This window comes from Colobus angolensis, unplaced genomic scaffold (assembly GCF_000951035.1).
Source record: "Colobus angolensis palliatus isolate OR3802 unplaced genomic scaffold, Cang.pa_1.0 Scaffold6, whole genome shotgun sequence".
Classification (NCBI taxonomy): domain Eukaryota; kingdom Metazoa; phylum Chordata; class Mammalia; order Primates; family Cercopithecidae; genus Colobus; species Colobus angolensis.
The window spans coordinates 8,026,028-8,033,776 of NW_012119598.1; the positions used below are offsets into that span (position 1 = coordinate 8,026,028).

The 7,749-nt window shown below is 44.9% G+C and overlaps 1 pseudogene across 1 annotated transcript in view; it reads right to left on the reverse strand.

The window, feature by feature from the left end:
• Positions 1 to 376: 376 nt before the first annotated feature.
• The window catches only part of LOC105526798, a 12,767-nt pseudogene continuing 5,394 nt past the window's right edge, over positions 377 to 7,749 (reverse strand). Inside the window, exon 2 of the transcript XR_001004148.1 lies at positions 377 to 1,922. The product of XR_001004148.1 is annotated as a heterogeneous nuclear ribonucleoprotein L-like (transcript). The remainder of the gene's footprint in view (positions 1,923 to 7,749) is intronic.

The window sequence follows — 7,749 nt, forward strand, 5'->3', positions numbered from 1 at the left end:
GCACGATCTCGGCTCACTGCAACCTCCAGTCTCCCGGGTGCAAATGATTCTCCTGTCTCAGCCTCCCAAGTAGCTGGGACTACAGGCGCCCGCCACCACGTCCGGCTAATTTTTGTACTTTTAGTAGAGACGGGGTTTCGTCATGGCTGGTCTCGAACTCCTGGCCTCAGGTGATCCGCCCACCTTGGCCTCCCAAAGTGCTGGGATTACAGGCGTGAGCCACCGCGCCTGGCCTTGCACAATAAATTTTTAAAAGTGAAGAAGTGAAGGTTAGTCTTGGGAGATATCAGGTCCCCTCAGGCTCCCCTTGCAGACTTCCAGTGTTTCCATTAAGGTTAAGCCTCTACAAACCTAGCATTCAAAAAAAAAAAAAAAAGGCATAAAGGAAAGAGAAATGTCTTCCCGCTCAGATGGGACTCTTCCTAGGCACCTCATTAGGAGGCATGCCGAGCGGTGGAGAAACACAGCTTCAGAGTGTAAGGGTATGGACCATCTGGGTTTTTCATCTGGCAATGGTGCCCGGAGTCGCCAGGGCATCGCTCTTGGATTCCCATTCCAGCAGCCCAGAGCAGCTGCGCGCACTTTTGCCTGAGAATACTTTCCCAGAAGATGGCCGCCTCACGCCCAGCACATCGCACATCTCCAAGAAGTTCCCCCCAGCCACCTCCGGCGGGGCGCTGAAGAACTGCAGCACGTTGCTGGGGTGCTGGAGGCGGTGCTCGGCTGCCCGCTCCGGGGTGGGGAACCGATTGTTCGGGATTCGCTGAAGTCTCTGTAACTGCAACACCTGACTTCCGACCCGGATGACTGACCAGGCGTGAGGCCTGGCCGCTTGGAGACAGACATTCAGCTTCTGCCCAAACATGAAATTGTTGTTGAGGTAGGTAATGGCCCGGTCCACAGCGTAGCCATCTCCACCACGGCGGCCCCCGGCTTGCTTTTCATGAATTTCACCTTCTCCACATTGCTATACAAGCAGAAAACACTGAAGACTTGGTCACAGTTCATCTTAGACGGATCCAAACCATAGACCATGAGCACAGGGCTGTCGGCGTGAGGGCCATGCTCGGGTGGTGGGGGAAGGGTGGGGGGTGCCCATACTGGGAGCCGTAGCGACTTGGGCCCCGATGGTGACTGCCCCCACTGGTGGACCCATCCTTCTCCCTTCGTAGTGAGGTGGGGGGCTGGGAGGCCGTAACCCTCATTATGGTAATGACTGTGATACCCACCATAGGGACCTCCATATTCTGTGGGGTGATCTCCCAGGAGAGGGGGCTGCCTCTGGCGTTTGTTAGGGTTGCTGCCGGGGTCACCTTGCCACTGAGATTGCGGTTTGTGTAGTCCCAAGTATCCTGATCATTCTCGAACACATTCAAGCGTGTAGGCTTCGCGTATTCGATCTTCAGAGTGCAGCCGTCAGAATAGATTTCAGCCCCATGGAGCGAGGCCTTGGCCCACTGGGCACTTTGAACACAGGCAAATTCCACCATGGCCTGAACTCCACTCTTCCGGAAAATGAGAATTCTCTGGACAGGGCCACAAGGATTACAGATAGTGTAAAGAACATCCGTGGTGGTCTGGGGTTCAGGAAGTAAAGAGAAAGAAGCACACTGTTCACGCTCCGGGAGTCATGCGAGCTCGGGGCGAGGGGAGATCTTCTGGCTGGTAGAGTAGTTGACAAAAGCTAGGGGACCGGCAGTGTATATTTGGTTGTCGGCTGTGTAGTTCCCTGCGTTGCAAGCCCCCGGCACATCTTCAAATTCCACCAGTGCTTGTCTGTTTTCAGGCGTTACCATCACATAGCTGATGGGTCCAAATTCCTGCAAGGCCTCCACAAGGTCAGCTTCCACTACACCGTCAATTAGGCCCCTGATGTGGACAACTGGGGAGGCAGGGGTTTTGTGTGGGTCATAATAGTTCTCCTTAGAGATTAAGCTTCCATCGGACGGAATTCCTCACTCTAGAGGACAAGGCCGCTGCCCATCCGTTCCCGCTCCCTCAACCGCCCACGAGGCAGGGCGGGAGACACATTTTTCTTTTATAAAATAAAATCTGAGTTGAGAGCCCATCTGAGATTTTTCAGTACCTTTTGGAGTCAATTTAAAAATCCCACGGCAGGCCAGGCGCGGTGGCTCATGCCTGTAATCCCAGCACTTTGAGGGCCAAGGCGGGCAGATCACCTGAGGTCAGGAGTTCAAGACCAGCCTGGCCAATAGGCCTTGGCCAGCCACGGCAAACCCCGTCTCTGCTGAAAAATACAAAAAATTAGCCAGACGCAGTGGCGCGTGCCTGTAATCTCAGTTTCTAGGGAGGCTGAGGCAGGAGAATTGCTTGAACCAGGGAGATGGAGGTTGCCCTGAGCTGAGATTGTGCCACTACACTCCAGCCTGGGCAACAGAGCATGACTTCGACTCAAAAAAAAAAAAAAAAAGTCCGACTGCAGGTGTCTATCAGGGTAATGTGGTGGAGTTTCTTCCAAAGGACTGAGCTTGACAAATCTGATCATAGTGAGAAAAACATCGGTAAAGTTGTCCAAAAGAGCAGACAAGGTCATTCAAGGTATTTGACCCACTTTTAGGAGTTAAAGCAAAGAGCTAATTATTCAGGATTTAAAAAAAAGATTTTTAGCATTATTATGGATACACTTTTGTGTAAAGTGTAAGGTAAGGATCACACTTTTTTTTTTTTTTTTTGGCGTGGTATCTTTGTTGAATATCAACTGATCATCAATGGAAGGGCTTATTTCTGGATGTTTTATTCTATTCCACTGGTCCATAAGTCTATGCTTAGGCCAATACAAAATTGTCTTGATTACAGTAGCTTTACTCATATAGTAAGTTTTGAAATCAGGTAGTTTAAGTTCAACTTTATTTTTCAAAATTGTTTGGCTTAAGTTTTTTTGCATTTCTATATAACTTTTAGGGTCACCTTGTCAAATTCTATTTTTAAAGCCTGATGAGATTTGATAGGGATACATTGAATCTATAGATCAATTTAGGAAAAATTGCCCTCTATAATATTGAGTCTTCTGATCAATGTACATGGTATGTCTCTCCATTTACTCAGCTCTTCAGATAAATATCTTAGCAACGTTTTGTGTTTTTTAGTGTATAGCTATTGCACTTTCTTTGCTAAATTTATTATCAAGTATTTTATTCTCTTTGATACTGTTGTGAATAAAATTATTTTTTAATTTCATCTTACTATATTGAAATACAATTAATTCGCGTGTACTGAGCTTGAGTCCTGTGACCTTGCTGATATCGTTGATTAATGCCAGTCATTTTTTTTGTAGATTCCTTGGGGTTGTCTACATACAGAATCATGTTGCCTTTGAATAAATATACCAACCTTTATACTACCTTCTCAATCTATATATATTTTATTTGTTTTTCTTGCATTATTTCATTGGCCAGAGCCCAAGTACAGTAAGTCCTCCCTTAAGACCATTGATAGGTTCTTAGAAACTGTGACTTTAAGCAAAAAGACATTTTGGTCAATCAAAGTCTTTTTTCTTTTCTTTGTAGCTGGGACTATACGTGTATACCACCATGACTGGCTATTTTTATTTTTTGTAGTGACAGGGTCTTGCTATGTTGCCCAGTCTGGTCTTGAACTTCTAGGCACAAGTGATCCTACTGCCCGCTACCTCTCAAAGTGCCTGGATTACAGGCATGAGCCACTGTGCCCAGCCTCAATGTAATTTATTTATGACATTGACGAGAAAAAAAATTGGTTACATTATAAGTCATTTTGCTTAAAGTCACAGTTTTCAAGAACCTATTGACATTACATGAGGACTTACCGTACAATGTTGAATAAAAGCACTGAGAGCAGATACCCTTGCCTTGTTCCTAATCTTAGAGGAAAACCATTTGATCTTTCACTATCTTATTATTTAAAAAATTGTAGTAAAATATACATAACAAAATGTCCTCTTTTAACTATTTTGAAGTGTACAGTTCTCGGCATTAGGCCCATTTACATTGTGTAATCATTATCAGCATCCATTTCTAGAACTTTTTCATCTCCCCAAACTGAAACTCTGTACCTATTAAACACAAACTCCCCATTCCCCCAGCCCCCTGCAAATACCATTCTATTTTCTGTCTCTATGGATTCCATTATCCCAGGTACCTCATATTAGTGGAATGACAATATTTATCCTTTTGTGTCTGTCTGGTTTCACTTAGCACAGTGTCTTCAAGGTTCATTCATGTTGTAGCACGTCTTGGAATTTTCTTTCTTCTTAAGGCTGAATGATATTTCATTATATATTTATTCTTTTAAGTATAATGTTAGCTGTGGGGTTTTCATAAATGTCTTTCATCAAATTGAGGAACTTTTCTTTTATTCCTAGTTTATTGAGAGATTATATCCTGAACGTAAATGGGATTTTGAGAAATGATTTTTCAGCAGCTATTGAGACGACCATGTGGTTTTTGTCTTTTATTCTGACTATAGAGTATAATTACATTAATCAAATATTGACTGTTAAACCAATCTTGCATTCCTGGGGTGAGTCCCACTCAGTCATGGTGCGTAATCCTATGCTTTTTTCTCAGAGTTATATAGCTTTATAATAGCTCTTACATTTAGGTCTATGATTGATTTTGAGTTACCTTTTGTATATTATGTAAAGAAGCGGTCCAAAATCATTCCTTTGCATATGGATACCCAGTTATCCCATTTGTTGAAAAGCCTCTTCTTTCCCCACTGAATGATCTTGGCACTTTTGTTGAAAATCAATTGACTATAAACGTAAGGGCTTATTTCTGGAACTTCAGTTCTGTTCCATTGATCTTTATATCTTCCTTATGCTGTACCACACTGTCTTGCTTACTGTAATAACTGTAGTAAATTTTGAAATCAGGAAGTATGAGTCCTTCAACTTTGTTCTTTTTCGAGACTATTTTGGTGAATTTGGGTCTCATATTTCTTAGAGTCCTTTTTAACTTTACCTCATCTGGGAAGAATTGCCTTCACTGAGTTGTGGCTTAAGATAATACACTACAGCAGTGCTTCTTAATTTGGCAGTACGTAAGAATTACCTAGGGGGCTTTCTATCTTTTGTTTTTATTTTTGGAGACCAAGTCTGACTCTGTCGCCCAGGCTGAAGTGCAATAGCATGAGCTCGGCTCACTGCAACCTCCGCCTCCCAGGTTCAAGCGATTCTCCTGCCTCAGCCTCCCAAGTAGTCGGGACTACAGGCATGCCCCACCATGCCTGACTAATTTTTGTATTTTTAGTAGAGGCGGGGTTTTACCATGTTGACCAGGCTGATCTTGAACTCCTGACCTCAAGTGATCTGCCTGGCTCAGCCTCCCAAAGCACTGAGACTACAGGGATAAGCCACTGTGCCCGGCCTATATAAATTCTTATAGCCTGCACGTTTATTGTATTTTCCCCCTCTTCTGCTATTAGCTTTTATTTTACTTTAACTGCTTATGTTTATGGTACACATGGTTCTATTATTTTATTCTCTTTTTTTTTAGACAGCGTTTCACTCTGTTGCCCAGGCCAGAGTGCAGAGGTATGATCTTGGCTCACTGCAACCTCTGCCTCCTGGGTTCAAGCGATTCTTCTGCCTTGGAATTACAGGCACATGCCACTACGCCTGGCTAATTTTTGTATTTTTAATAGAGATGGGGTTTCACCATGTTGGACCAGGCTGGTTTCGAACTCCTGACCTCAGGCGATCCACCTGCCTTGGCCTCCCAAAGTGCTGGGATTACAGGCGTGAGCCACCGCACCTGGTCTGTTTTATTCTTTTTTATATTTAATCTTTTCTTTTTTTATTTTTTTTAATGGAGTCTCACTTTGCTGCCTAGGCTGGAGTGCAGTGGTGTGACCTTTGCTCACTGCAACCTCCACCTCCTGGGTTCAAGCACTTCTTCTTTTGCCTCAGCCTCCTGAATAGCTGGGACTACAGGCACACGCCACCATGCCCAGCTAATTTTTGTATTCGTTTTTACTTTTAGTAGAGGCAGGATTTCACCACATTGGCCAGGCTGGCCTTGGACTCTTGACCTCAAGTGATCAACCTGTGTCAGCCTCCCAAAGTGCAGATGTTACAGGCATGAGCCACCACGCGGGGCCTAGTCATGTTATTATAGGTGTCTTTGTGATAAATCACTCCAAATCCCTTGCAAGAGAAAGTGGGGTGTAAATAAAAACTTTTAAGGCTTGACTTTCCCTTTCAAGAGCCTAATGTTGTGCATGGAACTTCCTGTTCTCCATAAAATATGTTTTGAGTGCTAAAAAGGAATAACTGGCTGAGGGCGGGACGTCAGAAAAAACTAGGTAAACCATTATCAAATTGATTAGGACAAGGATCCAGCCAACCCCATTCATCGTTTATCAAATACCTGCAGTGCTATATGTTTGCCTAGACCATTGTGCTCAAATCGGGCAGGGCAAGGATGTCTGCTGGAGATCTCAGTGCCATGGACTTGGTGATGATATCTGCATCTGTAAAATGGGTTAACAGTACCTACCTCACAGGCCTGTTGAGGGAAGGAGGTGAGATGATATATTCAGAGCACTCACCCCAGAGTCTAGCACTTGGTGAGTTTGTCAATATTATCTTTCCTCCTCGTCTCTCCTTCCTCAATTAGATGCTAATACATCTAATTACAATACATCTAATTAGCAATTAGATGCTAAATACAATTTAGACTACGTACTAACATTGTATCTACTTTACACAAAGACATAATTTGTCATATGTGCAAATGAACTTTGTCGTGTTTTGATCCAAGGGAGTTTCTAACCTTTCTGGGGGAGGTGGGAAGAGGGAGTAAGAAATGAGAGGCTGAGCTCCCCATGCGGCCCATGATAAACACCAGGCAGCTTTGTGTGGAATCATCACTTGAGGGCTGGAGTAGCAGAAACATGATGCTGGAAGACATTAGAAGAGAAAGATCCATGGGCCACAGAAGGAGACAGCTGTGGAATGAGAATTGCCGGCAGCAGCCATCCTTAGAGAAGAGGTAAACTCTCCCCTCTGCAGGGGGCTTGACTCTATGGCCTCAAAAATTGTCAGCTCTCCAGACAACTTCTTCCTTGTGCATCACATCCAACTGCTGGAGCCCTTCCTCTGCCTCTGCGCTTTTCAGTCTGGACCCACGACACCAACAGCACACCCCTGGTGCCACCCAAAGTCCACCAGGGAATGGTCCCTATAGTGTCTACTTTTTTTTTTTCCTCTGAGACAGAGTCTTGCTCTGTCGCCCAGGCTAGAGTGCAGTGGTGCAATCTTGGCTCACTGCGACCTGGTTCACTCCTGGGTTCAAGCAATTCTCCTGCCTCGGCCTCCAGAGTAGCTGGGACTGCAGGCGCCCACTACCACGCCCATCTAATTTTTGTATTTTTAGTAGAGACAGGGTTTCAGCATGTTGGCCAGGCTGGTTTCAGACTCCTGACCTCAGGTTATCCAGTCGCCTTGGTCTCCCAAAGTGCTGGGATTACAGGCGTGAGCCACCGTGTCTGGTAAAACAACAATTTTAAAAAAAATGAGAACCTGGCACGGTGGCTTATTCCTGTAATCTCAGCACTTTGGGAGGCTGAGGCAGGCGGATCACGAGGTCAGGAGTTCAAGACTAGCCTTGCCCACATGTTGAAATCCCATCTCTACTTAAAAAATGCAAAATTAGCTGGGTGTGGTGGTACACACCTGTAATCCCAGGTACTCAGGAGGCTGAGGCAGGAGAAGCACTTGAACCCAAGAAGTGGAGGTTGCAGTGAGCT